Here is an 18,732-nt window from a genome sequence, read left to right as displayed (position 1 = left end):
AGTAGTGTGTGTGAGAGGATTTCGGTAGTGTGTGTGAAAGCATTTTCGGTAGTGTGTGTGAGAGCATTTTCGGTAGTGTGTGTGAGAGGATTTCGGTAGTGTGTGTGAGAGCATTTTCGGTAGTGTGTGTGAGAGGATTTCAGTAGTGTGTGAGAGGATTTCGGTTGTGTGTGTGAGAGGATTTCAGTAGTGTGTGTGAGAGCATTTTCGGTAGTGTGTGTGAGAGGATTTCGGTAGTGTGTGTGAGAGCATTTTCGGTAGTGTGTGTGAGAGGATTTTGGTAGTGTGTGTGAGAGCATTTTCGGTAGTGTGTGTGAGAGCATTTTCGGTAGTGTGTGTGAGAGTATTTTCGGTAGTGTGTGTGAGAGGATTTCGGTAGTGTGTGTGAGAGGATTTCAGTAGTGTGTGTGAGAGGATTTCGGTAGTTTGTGTGAGAGGATTTCAGTTGTGTGTGTGTGAGGATTTCGGTAGTGTGTGTGAGAGGATTTCGGTAGTGTGCGTGAGAGGATTTTCGGTAGTGAGCGTGAGAGGATTTCAATAGTGTGTGTGAGAACATTTTCGGTAGTGTGTGTGAGAGGATTTCGGTAGTGTGTGTGAGAGGATTTTTCGGTAGTGTGTGTGAGAGCATTTTCGGTAGTGTGTGTGAGAGCATTTTCGATAGTGTGTGTGAGAGCATTTTCGGTAGTGTGTGTGAGAGGATTTTCGGTAGTGAGCGTGAGAAGATTTCGGTAGTGTGTGTGAGAGGATTTCAGTAGTGTGTGTGAGAGGATTTCGGTAGTTTGTGTGAGAGGATTTCAGTTGTGTGTGTGTGAGGATTTCGGTAGTGTGTGTGAGAGGATTTCGGTAGTGTGCGTGAGAGGATTTCTGTAGTGTGTGTGAGAGCATTTTCGGTAGTGTGTATGAGAGGATTTATGTAGTGTGTGTGAGAGGATTTCGGTAGTGTGTGTGAGAGGACTTCAGTAGTGTGTGTGAGAGCATTTTCGGTAGTGTGTGTGAGAGGATTTCGGTAGTGTGTGTGAGAGCATTTTCGGTAGTGTGTGTGAGAGGATTTTCGGTAGTGAGCGTGAGAAGATTTCAGTAGTGTGTGTGAGAGGATTTCTGTAGTGTGTGTGTGAGGATTTCGGTAGTGTGTGTGAGAGGATTTCAGTGGTGTGAGAGCATTTTCGGTAGTGAGTGTGAGAGGATTTCAATAGTGTGTGTGAGAGCATTTTCGGTAGTGTGTGTGAGAGCATTTTCGGTAGTGAGTGTGAGAGGATTTCAGTAGTGTGTGTGAGAGGATTTCGGTAGTGTGTGTGAAAGCATTTTCGGTAGTGTGTGTGAGAGCATTTTCGGTAGTGTGTGTGAGAGGATTTCGGTAGTGTGTGTGAGAGCATTTTCGGTAGTGTGTGTGAGAGGATTTCAGTAGTGTGTGAGAGGATTTCGGTAGTGTGTGTGAGAGGATTTCAGTAGTGTGTGTGAGAGCATTTTCGGTAGTGTGTGTGAGAGGATTTCGGTAGTGTGTGTGAGAGCATTTTCGGTAGTGTGTGTGAGAGGATTTTGGTAGTGTGTGTGAGAGCATTTTCGGTAGTGTGTGTGAGAGCATTTTCGGTAGTGTGTGTGAGAGTATTTTCGGTAGTGTGTGTGAGAGGATTTCGGTAGTGTGTGTGAGAGGATTTCAGTAGTGTGTGTGAGAGGATTTCGGTAGTTTGTGTGAGAGGATTTCAGTTGTGTGTGTGTGAGGATTTCGGTAGTGTGTGTGAGAGGATTTCGGTAGTGTGCGTGAGAGGATTTTCGGTAGTGAGCGTGAGAGGATTTCAATAGTGTGTGTGAGAACATTTTCGGTAGTGTGTGTGAGAGGATTTCGGTAGTGTGTGTGAGAGGATTTTCGGTAGTGTGTGTGAGAGCATTTTCGGTAGTGTGTGTGAGAGCATTTTCGATAGTGTGTGTGAGAGGATTTCTGTAGTGTGTTTGAGAGCATTTTCGGTAGTGTGTATGAGAGGATTTATGTAGTGTGTGTGAGAGGATTTCGGTAGTGTGTGTGAGAGGACTTCAGTAGTGTGTGTGAGAGCATTTTCGGTAGTGTGTGTGAGAGGATTTCGGTAGTGTGTGTGAGAGCATTTTCAGTAGTGTGTGTGAGAGGATTTTCGGTAGTGAGCGTGAGAAGATTTCAGTAGTGTGTGTGAGAGGATTTCTGTAGTGTGTGTGTGAGGATTTCGGTAGTGTGTGTGAGAGGATTTCAGTGGTGTGAGAGCATTTTCGGTAGTGAGTGTGAGAGGATTTCAATAGTGTGTGTGAGAGCATTTTCGGTAGTGTGTGTGAGAGCATTTTCGGTAGTGAGTGTGAGAGGATTTCAGTAGTGTGTGTGAGAGCATTTTCGGTAGTGTGTGTGAGAGCATTTTCGGTAGTGTGTGTGAGAGGATTTCGGTAGTGTGTGTGAAAGCATTTTCGGTAGTGTGTGTGAGAGCATTTTCGGTAGTGTGTGTGAGAGGATTTCGGTAGTGTGTGTGAGAGAATTTTCGGTAGTGTGTGTGAGAGGATTTCAGTAGTGTGTGTGAGAGCATTTTCGGTAGTGTGTGTGAGAGGATTTCGGTAGTGTGTGTGAGAGCATTTTCGGTAGTGTGTGTGAGAGCATTTTCGGTAGTGTGTGTGAGAGCATTTTCGGTAGTGTGTGTGAGAGGATTTCGGTAGTGTGTGTGAGAGCATTTTCGGTAGTGTGTGTGAGAGGATTTCGGTAGTGTGTGTGAGAGGATTTCAGTAGTGTGTGTGAGAGCATTTTCGGTAGTGTGTGTGAGAGGATTTCGGTAGTGTGTGTGAGAGCATTTTCGGTAGTGTGTGTGAGAGGATTTTGGTAGTGTGTGTGAGAGCATTTTCGGTAGTGTGTGTGAGAGCATTTTCGGTAGTGTGTGTGAGAGTATTTTCGGTAGTGTGTGTGAGAGGATTTCGGTAGTGTGTGTGAGAGGATTTCAGTAGTGTGTGTGAGAGGATTTCGGTAGTTTGTGTGAGAGGATTTCAGTTGTGTGTGTGTGAGGATTTCGGTAGTGTGTGTGAGAGGATTTCGGTAGTGTGTGTGAGAGGATTTTCACATGTGTATGTGAATGAATATATTTTCAGTTGTATGTATACAAGCATTTCACTAGTGTGTGTGAGAGTTTTCATATGTGTTTATGAATGCTAATTCTGAATAATGTCCTACATGGTACCTCATATTTCTGGTACCGTTTATTTACTGGTTTGTTGTTGGGATGCATAAAGAGATTCTCAACAGGAAGTTATTCAGTCCCAGCAGTCACATTTACAGCACAGACCGCACAAAGAAAAACAAACTCCAGCAGCAGAAAGAGTATTTATGTGGAACAATATTGTCTGGATATCTCTCCAAATATAAACAAAGAATGGTTTATGCAGACATGTGATCGTAACATGTTGAAACCTGTGATCTTCTGTTGTAGAAACCATAATACAGACTTTACTTTGTGGCTTTTTGAAAAGCACTAGACTTAATAAAAAGACTTAATAAATCAAGCATTTGTCTGGTCTGGGTCAATCAAAAAACGATTTCTTCTATGAAAACTGTGCAGTTCTCTCAATATAATTTTTATTTTGGAAAAAAAAAAACGAAGAAGCAAAAGCAAAGGTGAAATCAGAATATGTACAAGTAAAGGATAATCTATATAAAAAAAGACAAAAAAAACATATTAGGAGTAGAATTATCAACATTCTTTACATTCAAAACATCTTCTAAAACATAAAAAAAGCTTTCCAAGTTACAAATATATTTACATAAAATGTAGTAATAAGAAAATAAAACTAAGCGTTGGGCTCTTCCGGCGCGGCGGGGGGCTGCTTTCCTGGCTGGGCTGGGGCGGCGCTCTCTTTCCCTCTGCGCCTCCCTGCTCTCTGGCTCTGGGGGCCTCGCGGCGGTCCTGCTGGCCCTGGCCTGGGTGGCGGTCTTGGTCGCCCGGGGGGCGGTTGTTCCCTGCCTGTTCCCGTGTGGCGTTGGGGGAATTCCGGCTGCCGCTGCTGCTGCGGCGGGGGTGTGGGTGTGGGGGTGGCTGGGCGCTCCTCCTCCTTCTTTTCACATTCCACCATCCATTTTAGAAGAACATAAACACTCACCTGAGCACAGGTGTTGGCTCACCTTTGCAGTAATAGTTTGCATGATTGAATGAATGAAAGATTTCACACTAGTTGGTTTAAAGGCATAGGTATGCGTTCGTGAACACTATCTGTTTTGTGTGCATGTTGACATGTGGACATTTTTGCGGCTAGCAGGTGTGTTGATAATATTTGAGTGTGTGTGAACAGGCCCCGCCCTTTTTGTACTACATTTGAACCGTACCGTAACGATAAACAACCAGTAAGTCTGTCTGCTCTATGCTGCTTCATGGTCTTACCCCCTTTCCCCTCCGATTATCACCCTCCTACCCCCCCCTCTCTCTAACGTCCCTCTCTCTTCTTCCCCTCTTTCCTTTTCCGTCCGGTCCAACACCAAAGATTTTCAAACATGATTGAAATTAATAAAGTTTGGCCTCAATTACAAAAGGGGTTTATTCAGACATACCTTTGGTTTGTCTGAAGATGAATAACCCCTCTTGTTAAAATAAAATATGTCCAACACAAGAGGCCCTCAGCTCTCATCTGTTTGCCTAGCTGTTGGACAGGACAAGTTAAAAAAAAAAAAAAGAAAATAAAACTAAGAAATTTTTTTATATTTAACAGTGAGAAACCTAAAGACTGATTTTCCTGTATTTGCTTGCATAATATTTCCAGTCATTGGTATTTCATAGAGGTCATTTCTTCTTGGATGTTACCATGGTTTTGGTTCAAAATTACTTTACAGTGTTTGTTCATTTTCAAAATATCCAGTTAGCGGCACTTCTGTGGGTGGAAATGCCTTGTTTGATGCCAGAGGTCAGAGGAGAAAGGCCAGTGTGGTTCCAGCTGATAGACAACAGTAACTCAAATGACCACTGGTTACAACCGAGGTCTGGAGAAGAGCATCTCTGAATGCACAACACGTCCATCCTTGAGGCAGATGGACCAGAGCAGCAGAAGACCACACCGGGTGCCGCTCCTGTCAACTTAGAACAGAGGCTACCGTTCACACAGACTCACCAAAACTGGACAATAAAAGATTGGAAAAACGTGGTCTTGTCTGATAAGTCTTCATTTCTGCAGCAACATTTGGATGGTAAGCTCAGAATTTGGATTTAACATGAAAGCATGGATCCAACCTGCTTTGAATCAGTGGTTCAGGGTGGCACCAATTGAGCATGGTTACAACGTCACAGCCTACTTGAGTATGGTTGCTGACCATGTCCATCCCTTCCAGCTTTATGCCATGTCATAAATCTGGAATCATGTCAGACTGGTTTCTTGAACATGACAATGAGTTCACTGGACTCAAATGTTCTCCAGAGTCACTAGATCCCAACCCAATAGAGAACCTTTGGGATGTGGTGGAACGGGAGATTGGCATCATGGATGTGCAGTCAACAAATCTGCAGCAACTGTGTGATGCTGTCATGTCAATATGGACCAAATTCTCAGAGGAATGTTTCCAGTACCTTATTGAATCTATGCCAAGGATTAAAGCAGTTCTGAAGGCAAAAGGGGGTCCACCCTGCTACCAAATTGTACCTAATAAAGTGACGGTAAGTGATCAATTGATTTTGCAAAAAAGACAGATTAAAGACTACATATAACCAAGGTACATTTATGTTTGTGTATGGAACCTGTGCGAAAGCAGCTTTTCTTTCCTCTTTAAGATTTTTTTATTTTTCTTCATAATGCACTTTAACACAACCTAGTTCAAATGCTAGAAACCAAAGCATGACATTAGAAGAGAGTTTAACTCACATTCTTATGTTCTCACAATGGAACCCAAAATTTACTAAAGAAAATGGACATAAATTAAGAGCAGCTGTGTCAGAACAGAACTCAGATGCAGTGTTTAACCCTTGTGCTATGTTCGATGACCCCACCCTTACATTGACATGTTCTCCCTACCATGACAAAGGTGGATAAAGGTGGAAAGATTTCTTGTAATCCATGGACACCAGTGAAGATCACAAATCATTGAAGAAAAAAGGTTCAGCGCATTGTCTAGTGGGTCTAGATCAGTGTTTTTCAACCAGTGTGCCGCGGCACACTAGTGTGCCGTGGGTGATGGTCAAGTGTGCCGTGGGAAATAGCCCTTAACTGATCTAAAAACAATTTCCATCTCCAGGAAATCAGCTCTGTGTTCATCCAAACAGGCCCTGATAAAACAGAGTAGTTAGGAATATAAAAGATCTTAAAATTACTTTTTCTTTGTGTTTATTTAATTCTATTAAATACATTTTGATAAGAATGACGGTACCGCGATTTACCTGCAGCTATAACTGTGTAAGGAAAAGTCCCGCCCCTTTAACTGTCTCCGCCAATCATTCTTGAAGGCTTAATCACATGTCATCAGTCTGACCAATCAGAAGTGCTTAAGGTCTTCACTTCCTTGTTCTTAATTCTGCTGATAAAGTCGCTCAGTTCTAACAGAAATACTAGCTAAAGCTCGTCTTTAGTGGTGTAGCTTTCCACAGAGTCCAGTGTCAGACCGTGGAACAAGTGAACAAAACAATGAAGCTCAGAGACGCTAGTCTTTCTGCCCTTTTTAGGCAGTTTTCACACTACATCTCCCATGATGCATTGGCTTAAAGGGCCAGTATCCCAGCGCACAATGAGTCGTCCTTGGTACTTGTTAAACGTCTTGAAACCACAACAAACAAACAGTTTCTAAATTTTCTAATTTAACTTTTATTTCATCTCTTAGAAAAAACAGCCGCAACTTCCTGCTTGCTTTTTCGGCCACAATTATCACAAAAATGCACGTGAGATTGCGGGGGGGGGGGGGGGGGGGGGGGTGTCGATCAATACAGACCATGAATTTCTGCCTTTTTTTTATTTTTTTTTGGATGCTGGTGTGCCGCGGAATTTTTGTCAAGGTTAAAGTGTGCCGTGGCTAAAAAAAGGTTGAACACTGGTCTAGATGACCCAACTCCCAATGTTAAAGTGCCTAGGATTGCACAAGAGCATTATCCTGATTGCAATGGCTATGGCACAGGATACAACCAAACAAACTGGCACAGGACAAGGGGAGACTCGGACTATTTAAGACATAAAGAAGGGAAACAAAGGTGGAAACAATCAGGGAAGACTAAAACAGTCACACCTGCACAGACAAGGGCAGGAAGTAACAAGGCCTGAAACAAGAGGAGAGTTAGTGTTTCAAAATAAACCTGGAAGTGCAACACGAGACAACACAGGTGACAGACATTGACTGAAAATGTACAACTCAGGACATAAGACAAGACTGACGAAACATTACAAGCTGTACACAAAAGTCTCACAACATAAAGGATTTCAGTCTCTGAGACGTCACTCATCAGCTGTATGAACACAGTTTCACCTTCAGCTCCTGTCTTTAATAACAGAAAGACCCTGCAACAGTCTGGTGACCCATGACCCCAAAGGGATTAGGTGGCTTTGGAAAATAGATGAATGAGGACAACACGTTTTCAGTTTTTAAGCTTTAGTTAAGGAAATAAAAAAATATTAATTCTGTCAGATAACTCTTTAAAACTTCAGCTCACATTACGTAATTGCAGCAACAGTTAAAACCACAGCTTCCATTTCTCTGTAGTGGTCAGTTTAACCATCAGCATGAACGTGTTTTCTCAACACAAGATTGAGAAGTGCTTTCTTTCACTACTGAGCCTTACAAGAAATGGTTTTATAATTACAGTTCAGTCTGTTGATTCTGCTGAAGCTTTTATCAGACTTTTCCTGAAATCCAAAATATTCATATTTTCTCTGGACAATCTGCAGTGAGTCCTTTCAATGAGGCTTTTGGTCTGAACACTTAGACCGGACAAAGGTTCGTTGTACAAATTTTTTAGACTGACAGGGAGAAAGGAAGTGTCATGAAGTTTTGCATCCACTTTTAGTGTTCCTTTTTAGAAAGATTTAGAAAGATGTAAAAAAACAAAACTAACTGGCATGTTGTTTTAAGCACAGTGTGATAATAGAAAAAGATAAAATCTACGACTTAAGACATGCAAACACGCTTGGAACAAATTCTGCAATTACCGGTATCTTAACTTGGATCAGGGATTTCTTAAAAAATTTCAATTGTTTGACAAATAAAGTGTTTTAAAATTGCTACTCTTCATAAAAACTGAATGAAATGGTCAGAGAATGTTTGCTGGAAACAAATGTACAATTTAAACCAAATTAGACGTTTTTCTGTGTTTCAGATTTACGTCTTACAAAGACTTCAAAGATAGTGAAACTAGTCAATATGAGGAACTGCTGCATCGTTTTACAAAAGATAGACAAAGACTTCACTTTTTGTGCATTTAAAAAGAGAGAAGGCTTGGGTGTGATAAAGGAGAAACAAAAAAGCGTCTGACTCAAGATAGAGGAAGAAAAGAAAGTGATCCGTTTTGTGTTTTGTTTTCCCCCCTAACTTGTTATATCCAACAGCTAAGCAAACAGTTAAGATCTTAAGGCCTCTTGTGTTGCAAATATTTTTCTGAATACAATAAAAAAAAAAAAAAATTAGGATTAACAAACACGTGTAAAAGAATAATTATTCTGACAAGTAGAATTACTGAGAAATGGCTGTTTATTTCCTAATAGAAGTCTATGGGATTTTGGCTTCTTGGCATCAGCAGGTACTTGTTATTTTGAACCCCAGGGGAAGGTTCTTTCAGGCCAATCCCTATGTACATTCAGTGGTTGTGACCTGGTTCAAGCATTGAAACAAAGGAAACCAAAACAGAAATTTACAGCAGAGGTTTTCCCACGTTCTAATGTTCTAACATTATTATTATTATTATTAGCTCAGCTAAAAGTCCACAAAGCTAAATAAGGCTCAGACAGGCAGGGGTTAATAACAGGCATGAGATCATCAGAGGAAAAACGGGATAGTTAAGATCCAGTTGAGAGTCGATGCAGGTGGCAGGCAAACAAAGTCAGACACAGAGTCAGGTAACAGAAGCTCAGGTCCAAATACACAGCTAGGTAATGAAGGCAGAGGGGACAAACAATACTTCACACTGAGCTTCATCTCAAGTTTTACATCAAGGAGCCTGAAAGACTGATCTGCCTGTCTTTGTTTGCATATTTTTTACAATCAATGTAATTTCCTCCACATCATGCAATCCTAAAATCAGTTTGGAAAACGTTATATGTTTTCATCAAAATGATCCGTACAAATCAAGCTTCTCCATTGAAATGTTTCCATGATTTTGGTTGAATGTTGCTGTACAGTGCTTGTTCATTTTCATAGAAATGCTCTGAAAACTTTCTTCTGTTTCTTGCAGCAAACTGTTCAGCTTTCTCAGATTTGATCTTCTTCCACTCGAAATAGACGCCGATTCCAACAAAGGACACAACAGAAAACAGAAACATCAGACTGCATCTCAGCACGGACAGATCTGTGTGAACTAGAGACATAAAGACGACACAATATGTTAGATCCATTACCAAGAAAAGTTTTTAAATTACAAAGGAGATTCTGTTTTTAGTATTCTGCATTGAGGAAGACTAGATTTGTGTGCAATACAAACCAGTTTTTTTCCCACTAAGAGATAACTGAGAGTCCCAGGTTAACATATGAAGCATGTTTTTGGACTTTGTGAGAATCCAGAGTGGCTGCACAAAACTTACTAGAGGTAAACATGCAAACTCCACACAGAAAGGCCACAAATGGAATTTTAACCAGAGCCTTCTCCATAAAGCAAGGATGCTAACCGCTATGCCACCATGCAGTCTGGACACCATTGTTACAGAGTATTAATAAATTTTGTTTACTGTTTTAATATGGTCTAAATTATATTTTAATTTGGAAGAATCGGATTTACCTTCAAGCTGGTCCACATTTACTTATTGGTTAACAAATGTGTGAAGGATGGACAATAATGGTCCTCTGACTCCTTACCCACAGTGCTTTGTGCCTCTGTTGGTGGGACTGTTGTTGGTTCAACACACAGTGTTATTTTCCTTAAACACCCACTTTGATATCTTCGTCCCATTAAAGGTGCAGTTTATGTAAATGAAACCTGTGAGAAAACAAAGTATATGATGTACAGAGTAATCACAACTTTTCAAAGTTTTTATTCCTCTAACTCACCACAGTTAGTGATGTTTATCTCTTTAGAAGCAGAGCTGACGTGGTTCCAGGAGGAGCAGACCAGACGTCGACGTGTTGTTTCAAAGTGATGATGTTTGTCTGCTTGTTTCCAGAAAGCAGCTCAGCTTCTGTCAGTGACTTTCCATTCAGAGTCCGCCTGTACTGAGGACTATCCCCTCCCTCAGAGGAGCAAGACACCTTCATCTCTCCCTGAGACAAACACTCAGAGACCAGCGAGACGGAGGACACAGGAGCTGAGAAGAACACACACCTTTATTCACAATCTTTCTGATGAAGAGCAGAGCAGTTAAATAACTGTATCCCCGTCGTGCTTGAATTATCATCAATTCCATAAAAACATATTATCCAATGTTCTTTTTGTTCTTAGGTGATGTTAAATTCAGTGCAATCTGGGATATAATGGTATGTTGCAAATTATCGACATACATGAATTGGCGGCATAACACCGTTCTACACTACACTGTTGCTTTCATAGTCAGAGGTTCAACGACTATCTTAATTCTCCCCTCTCAGTACCCTGTAGATTGCTTTTCCTGGGAAGCTGATCTCCTCGTAAAAGAAGAGCCTTCTCTGGTTTTCCAGTGCAGAGGCACTGTCCCCTACCACCATACAAGGTCACAAAGGTATACACATGGTGCCACATAGGGGCACCTTGACTATCTCTGTGACATTGGTTAGTCTGAAAGCAACTTGGAGTTCCACTGACTGAACTACAGAAAGTTTTTGAGGAGATCTGCACACCTTTGCTTTGGCTGCTGCCCTCTTGACCTTGCTGGCCGACTAATAGGACTGATGTTTGAATATGTTTTAAAAGTGAAAAAAACATTTACCTTGAACACACAAGTCTATGGTCTGGGTTGATAATTGAAGTCCATCTGAGTTATAGCTTGTAAGTGTGCATTCACCACTGTCAGTTCTGCTCAGATTGTGGATCAAAACTGTCATATTACTGGGAAAAAATGAAGATCTGTTCTGCATTTCATGAGAATATTTTTGATCTTTTCCTCTATATATTACAACCATGTACTTGGTATCAGCCACTTCCTCATTTTTTTTTATTTGTGAGAAGTCGTCCATCAGTTGGAGAGAAACAGTTCCTCCCAAAGCTCCATAACACTGAACTGAACTCTGTCTGCCATCACAGTGGGTCACCACACCTGGAAGTCAGAAAAAAAAAAGATCACACCGCTGTTCTATAAAAAACCTGTCTATTTCATTTTTTATGTCTATATAAAACCAAATATCAAGAAAAGGTCTGTGGAAAATCTTCAGTACAGCAGATGGTATATTTTTGATCCACTATTAAAGTTTTTCCAGTGGTCTTATACTGGAATCATGATTATGCTGTTCTTGGCCAAAATTTTAAAAAACTGTGTCATTTTCCAGGACATAGTTTTGGCAGAGAGGCAGTAGCTCATTAAAAATTTGCCCCTGAATTGTGGGCATAGCATTTGGAGTGGAATAAGACTGCCCCCATTTCCCATTATCCGTGTGTTCACACAGTCTCTCGCTGGATTACAGCCCCTCACAACCCCAACACTCCAGTGCCACAAAAATGGCGAGCAATATTAGAGCTCTCCAGTTGCACAATTTTGAGTCAGATGCAAGCTCGGACAAGGAAAACAAAAGACACAGATGGATCTATTATTTTCAATAATAGATGGAACTCCGGCAGATGCTAACAGTCCATCAGAACAAGGCTTTTTCTGTCACCCATTTAACACCTTTAAACATAAGCACACCACACCCAAGTCCCAGATTCTGTACCCTGGTTGCAATTGGACTTTTACCTGTTACTCCTTAGTGTACTATTTTTGTTTTTCTTTATTCTATTTCATTTTTTTATATACATTACCTTTACCAGTTTCTATTTATAAACTGCATTTTGCACAGTTGCATCCATGTACATCTATATATTAGCACACTCTCTACCTCGTTTTTGAACAACTGACATCCTCCGTCTGTTTTGAGCTGCTCGGATCTTGTTGCAATTTACAATTGTAATGACAATAAATGATTTTGATTTCTGTTGAGGGAATGATTCAATAGTTTTACAAATTAAAGATAGTCATGACTCAGAAGTAATGACATTGCACATACATTTGTTGATTTTGGTGCAAACCACTAATTTGGATTTTATGAGTTTTGTTGTTTGGGTCAAGAAAGATTCCTAAAGAGACTGGAAGCAAGTGGTTTTAAATAAAAAAAGTTCATCATTATTTTAAATGTTTTTTACTAAATGTGATTAATAACGTGTTATCTAATAATGGAAATAAAGAAAAGAATGGGATGATCAACTCACCTTCAGTGACTGTGATCAGCATCAGCAACAGTCCCATCACAGCTGTCATTTCTGCACAGTTCAGTCTGTCGACTCTCCTTAAGCTTTTCTCAGACTTTTACTGAAACCAGAATTATTTATATTTATCTGCAGTGAGTCCTTTCAGCAAGGCTGTTGGAGGTGATAGTGTGAACACAGCGTCCAGACAGATTTTCGCTATATTCCGTTTTTTCTTGGGGGGGGGGGTTGTTTTTTTTTGGGGGGGGGGGGGGGGGGGGTTGGCTGACAGGAGGAAAGAGATTGACCTGAGTTTTACCTCCCCAGTTCATCGACAGCAGAAAAATCCTGATAAGAGATAGAGATTCTATATTTAAAATAAAACAGCTTTTGAGACCTCAAAATTTGAATTTAACTGTAGAAACTATAGTCACTATAGTTAGAAAGTAGCAGGACATAATGTGAAAACAAAAAATAACTTGCAGGAAAAAACGTCATAGAGAGAGGAGTAAATTGTCTCGTTTGCTTTGTTTTACTGACTGTAGTCTGATGAAATGTTCAATCAAAGAACACTGATAATTGAAAACTGCTGTAACAAAAACAAAAAGATACACATTTTAATCCATATTCTTATGGCAAAACATTGATCTCCTTGATTTACTGTTTGCGAACACACATCCTTGAAGAGTGCAGAAAAAAAAAAAAATTACAAACCGCTTCCTTTCTCAGTCAAAAGGTCAAGTAAGATAATGTTTTGCTGGTTCTGAAAAAGGATCAAAGTTATCTGCATCTTCATAAAAAGCAGCTTTTGTTTCCTCATCAAACTTTTTTCTTTTTTGTGACACATGTTAACACTTCTGGTCATTCAGGTTTAGTTTTATGGGGTCCTTATAATATGGCCAACAAAACAACAAAAAGGGGTCTGTATTGATAAGCAGAGGGTTGAATCAGAAGTGCACACTTGATCTTTAACAAATTAAAAGTTGAGTAACAGCAAAGATTAAAGGGCAAGTTTCTAAATGGGACAAAGTTCCGCCTTCCGATGGACTGCCAAATCATCCAGTGTGTACCTGTCGGTTGTCCAGTAGCTGGTTAGGCATCATTTTGACCCCAATACAGGATTAACCGAGTCTAGAAAAGAGATGGATGAAGGATATCATCAAACTGAATGAAATAAAGTTTCACACAAACTGTGCAGTCATGAACTATCAACATAAGAATTGCAAAAACAAACTGCTTCTGAAAGGATTTTGATGAAAACAGTTCTTCACATGCCAAGAGAATTTATTGTCTTCAGTTTAGTTCAGGCTGCACGGTGGTGCAGTGGTTAGTGCTCTTGCCTCACAGCAAGAAGGCCCCTGGTTCAAGTCCCAGCTGGGGGACATGAAAAATACATCAATTGGGGACCTTTCTGTGTGGAGTTTGCATGTTCTCCCCGTGCATGCGTGGGTTTTCTCTGGGATCTCCGGCTTCCTCCCACTGTCCAAAAACATGCTTCATAGGTGAATTGACAACTCTAAATTGTCCATAGGTGTGAGTGTGAGAGTGCATGGGTGTGTGATTGTGGACATTCTACCCTGCGACAGACTGGCGACCTGTCCAGGGCATCCCCTGCCTATGCCCAAGTGGCCGGGATAGGCTCCGGCAGCCCCGTGACCCCGAAAGGGACAAAGCGGTACAGAAAATGAATGAATTTTAGTTCAGTTATAGAAACGTATTTTTATTAACAATATAATTTAGGTTAATTTTATAAACTACATGACAAGGCCAAACAATTTGTGACAAACAATTTGTACAATTTAAACATGCAAAGTGTTCATGAGAAAAGCTGAGAGTCAGTGAGCAAAATAATGTCAGCCTTTATATGAAAACAGATTTTTTTCCTCCATTTCACACATATGTAGTATTTTACTTTTTAAACAACCCAGTCTCGTCCCCAAACGTGCAGTTTGTCCACATGGAAAAACGTAGTACTTCTACAGTAACGACCCCCTAAATTGTGAGATGGATATGTTCCATTTTCCTATTCATTTTCTATGAGCCTTCTCATGATCACGTTACTTTTATGGTTTTGCGTGCCGTGAACAAAAAATATGGCGGATGCTCGTTCATTTTTCGGTGGAAAATCCAACAAAACAAGATATTTTGAGGACTAATCTTTATTTTGATGACATTTCGAGCGAGACATATACCATTTACTTTCAGAATGCATTCATAAACATACAGTTTGTAGTTTACTTGTTTCGCTCTGCGAAAGTTTTTTTGGGGGGCTCTGAAATGTAAAATAGTAACGTTTACACGTTTTGTCTTAAATTAAAAGAACATGAAACAGCAAAATGTGTATAAGTAAACTGCAACATGGTCTGCCTTTTTGTGACTTTTTTTAGTTACTTAGTGAGACCTAACTGAGCTTTAGATTAGTTTTAGGTTGAAGCAACACAGCTGTTAAATTTTAATGATCATTGTTTGCAAATCGCTTCTTTTAATTTAATGTGTGAGGATCAGGGTTAAATTTTCTTTACTGCACTAAAACTTATTTTAGAGAGGCTTTAAGAAAAAGCATTTTACCCCCATTTGGCATTTTTAAATGACTCGTGTTGAAGCGAAAGAGTAAAGAATAAAGTTCGTTTTTTTGTCTATCAGCTGCTTCCTCTAGGGGGCGTCACTGTGAATCATCCACCTCTCCTCTCCAGCGTCATCGCTCACAACAAACACCTGCATGTTCCCATCTGGGCTTTGCATGTTATTCAGGGGTTTCTACAGCGCTCCGCCTCTGACTCTTCATCCTCCTGATGTGCTCAAATCTCCTCTGGGTAATTTCTGCTTCACTTCCGCTAAACAGTTGAACTCAAAAATCAGAGCTTTGTTTCAAGATAATTTAGTTTCTGTTCCATCAGCTATCTTTTATTGGGCTAATTTCACTTCTAACATTGATTGGAAAAAAGTCTGGTCTTTACCACAAAAATACTTCTTAACAAATAAAGTCAAAGAAATCTCTTTTAAACTCCTACACAGATTTTATCCAGCAAAGCATTATTTAACTAAATTTAAGGCTGACATAAACACCAGTTGTACTTTCTGCCAGAAACAACCTGAAACCTGCTCTCATTTATTCTGGTCTTGTGATTTTACATACAGATTTTGGAAAAACATTCACAAATTTATCACCGATTCTATTTTTGCTGACATACAACTTTATTATAAAAACATACTTTTTGGTTTTCATAGCTTTGATGTCAAAGACCGTGATGCTTTCTTTTGTGTAAACATGGTATTATTTATCGCTAAATTTCATATACACAAAAGAAAATTTTCCAATAAAAAACCGGATTTCTTTGTGTTCAAACTGGAACTGCAGCGTTATTTAAACTTAATTTCTGCTTCAAAAAATACAAAAGCTCAAAAAACAATTAGCATCTGTAAATCTTTTGGACTGCTGACATAGATTTACTCTCGCATTTTCTCTTTTCTCTTTATTTTTTTGTTTCTTTTTATTTCTTATTCCCTTTTGTGTTTATTATTAATAATTAGTATTTTTTAAAGAATGCAACATGTTTGTTCTGTATTCAGAATTTTATTGTACATTATATGTGCATAATTGTTGTATTCTCTTGTTTTGTATGTTGCAATTGTTCAATTAAAAAAAAAAAAAAAAAAAAAAAAACACCTGCATGTCCTCCTTTTATACGGTGGCCCAGAAGGGTCACAACACAACACATTAACTTACCTCACAACACATTAACTCACAACGGAAGTAAAGCAGCAATTGAAGTGCTTTTATTCTGAAATTTCTACTGGGCTGAGCAGCTAACTACCTAACAGAAAGTAATGTCACAGTGAGCTGTGGAGGGAGCTGCAAGCGCGCTCCTCTCCTTTTTTCCGCTCCGTCCTGTGTGTGCGTGTGTGTTGGGGACTGCACGTGCCTGTGTGAGAGGACGGAGCGGAAAAAGGAGAGGAGAGGAGCGCGCGTGCAGCTCCCTCCACAGCTCACTGTGACATTACTTTCTGTTAGGTAGTTAGCTGCTCAGCCCAGTAGAAATTTCAGAATAAAAGCACTTCAATTGCTGCTTTACTTCCGTTGTGAGTTAATGTGTTGTGAGGTAAGTTAATGTGTTGTGTTGTGACCCTTCTGGGCCATGAGTTAATGTGTTGTGTTGTGAGTTAATGTGTTGTGTTGTGAGTTATTGTGTTGTGTTGTGAGTTAATGTGTTGTGTTGTGAGTTATTGTGTTGTGTTGTGAGTTATTGTGTTGTGTTGTGAGTTAATGTGTTGTGTGTAAAGTTAATGTGTTGTGTATAAAGTTAATGTGTTGTGTGTAAAGTTAATGTGTTGTGTATAAAGTTAATGTGTTGTGTGTAAAGTTAATGTGTTGTGTGTAAAGTTAATGTGTTGTGTGTAAAGTTAGTGTGTTGTGTATAAAGTTAATGTGTTGTGTTGTGACCCTTCTGGGCCACCGTACTTTTACCACCAGGGGGGTATTCCAGAAAGCAGGTTATGCTAGCTCCCACGATAAGTTTGAGGCTAAGGAAGTTGATAACCTCAGCTTTTTTTTTTTTTTTTTTTTTTTTTTTTTTTTTATTGAACAATTGCAACTTACAAAACAAGAAAATACAACAATTATGCACATATAATGTACAATAGAATTCTGAATACAGAACAAACATGTTGCATTCTTTAAAAAATACTAATTATTAATAATAAACACAAAAGGGAATAAGAAATAAAAAGAAACAAAAAAATAAAGAGAAAAGAGAAAATGCGAGAGTAAATCTATGTCAGCAGTCCAAAAGATTTACAGATGCTAATTGTTTTTTGAGCTTTTGTATTTTTTGAAGCAGAAATTAAGTTTAAATAATGCTGCAGTTCCAGTTTGAACACAAAGAAATCCGGTTTTTTATTGGAAAATTTTCTTTTGTGTATATGAAATTTAGCGATAAATAATACCATGTTTACACAAAAGAAAGCATCACGGTCTTTGACATCAAAGCTATGAAAACCAAAAAGTATGTTTTTATAATAAAGTTGTATGTCAGCAAAAATAGAATCGGTGATAAATTTGTGAATGTTTTTCCAAAATCTGTATGTAAATTCACAAGACCAGAATAAATGAGAGCAGGTTTCAGGTTGTTTCTGGCAGAAAGTACAACTGGTGTTTATGTCAGCCTTAAATTTAGTTAAATAATGCTTTGCTGGATAAAATCTGTGTAGGAGTTTAAAAAGATTTCTTTGACTTTATTTGTTAAGAAGTATTTTTGTGGTAAAGACCAGACTTTTTTCCAATCAATGTTAGAAGTGAAATTAGCCCAATAAAAGATAGCTGATGGAACAGAAACTAAATTATCTTGAAACAAAGCTCTGATTTTTGAGTTCAACTGTTTAGCGGAAGTGAAGCAGAAATTACCCAGAGGAGATTTGAGCACATCAGGAGGATGAAGAGTCAGAGGCGGAGCGCTGTAGAAACCCCTGAATAACATGCAAAGCCCAGATGGGACGGCATCAAACACTACTGCAAATTCTTTGGGAGTTATTGGTACTTTATACTGCTTTGTGAAATCTGAGTAGTTATATAATAATCCAGGTTCTTTGAATAATTGATTGAGGAAAATTATACCATTATTAAACCAATTATTTAAAAACAGAGTTTTCCTTTTATAGACAATATTACAGTTATTCCAGATAATACAACTCTGTGGAGAAAAGTTGTGTTTGTAGATCAGAGCCCAGGCTAAGAGAACCTGTTGATGAAAATTTGACAGTTTCAAAGGGATTTTTGGAATACTATAGTTACAGCACAGCAGGAAGTTAAGGCCTCCTACCTTTGAAAATACAAAATGTGGAATAAAGTTCCAGATAGATGTGGAGTTATTAAGATATTTCTTAATCCAGATTACCTTGAGTGTATTGTTAAGGGCAGTAAAATCAATACAATTTAAACCGCCTTTATCAGAGGTATTTAAAATAACAGATTTTCTGATATAGTGAGTTTTATTTCTCCATAGAAAGTTATATAATATTCTATTAATTGTATTGCAGACTGTGTTATTAACCTGTAGAGATTGAGCTGCATACGTCAAACGAGAGATTCCTTCTGCTTTCGTAAGCAGAACTCTGCCCTTCAAAGACAAATCTCTTTGCAGCCATTGGTTTAGGGTTTTTTTGGTTTTATCTATTATTGGAGAGAAATTTATAGAACATCTGGATTGCATATCTTTAGTGATTTGAATACCAAGGTACGTAACAGATGTTTTTACAGGAATACCTTGGATAGATGTAAGCAAACAGT

General features: G+C 39.2%; 1 protein-coding gene and 1 long non-coding RNA gene across 4 annotated transcripts in view; one reads left to right on the top strand and one right to left on the bottom strand.

Annotated features, from left to right (window-relative positions):
* Positions 1 to 18,732, top strand: part of LOC111948016 (pregnancy-specific beta-1-glycoprotein 11-like) — a 105,447-nt gene that overhangs the window by 73,731 nt on the left and 12,984 nt on the right. The window lies entirely within an intron of this gene.
* The window catches only part of LOC144994885 (uncharacterized), a 63,971-nt gene continuing 60,859 nt past the window's right edge, over positions 15,621 to 18,732 (bottom strand). Inside the window, exon 2 of the long non-coding RNA XR_013658566.1 lies at positions 15,621 to 16,891. This is a non-coding gene — a long non-coding RNA (uncharacterized LOC144994885). The remainder of the gene's footprint in view (positions 16,892 to 18,732) is intronic.

The sequence above is a fragment of the Oryzias latipes genome, chromosome 10 (assembly GCF_053564925.1).
Source record: "Oryzias latipes strain Hd-rR chromosome 10, Olatipes_Hd-rR_3.1".
NCBI lineage: Eukaryota > Metazoa > Chordata > Actinopteri > Beloniformes > Adrianichthyidae > Oryzias > Oryzias latipes.
The sequence above is the reverse complement of the archived record's forward strand: the minus strand, read 5'-3'. Positions and strand labels throughout refer to the sequence as shown.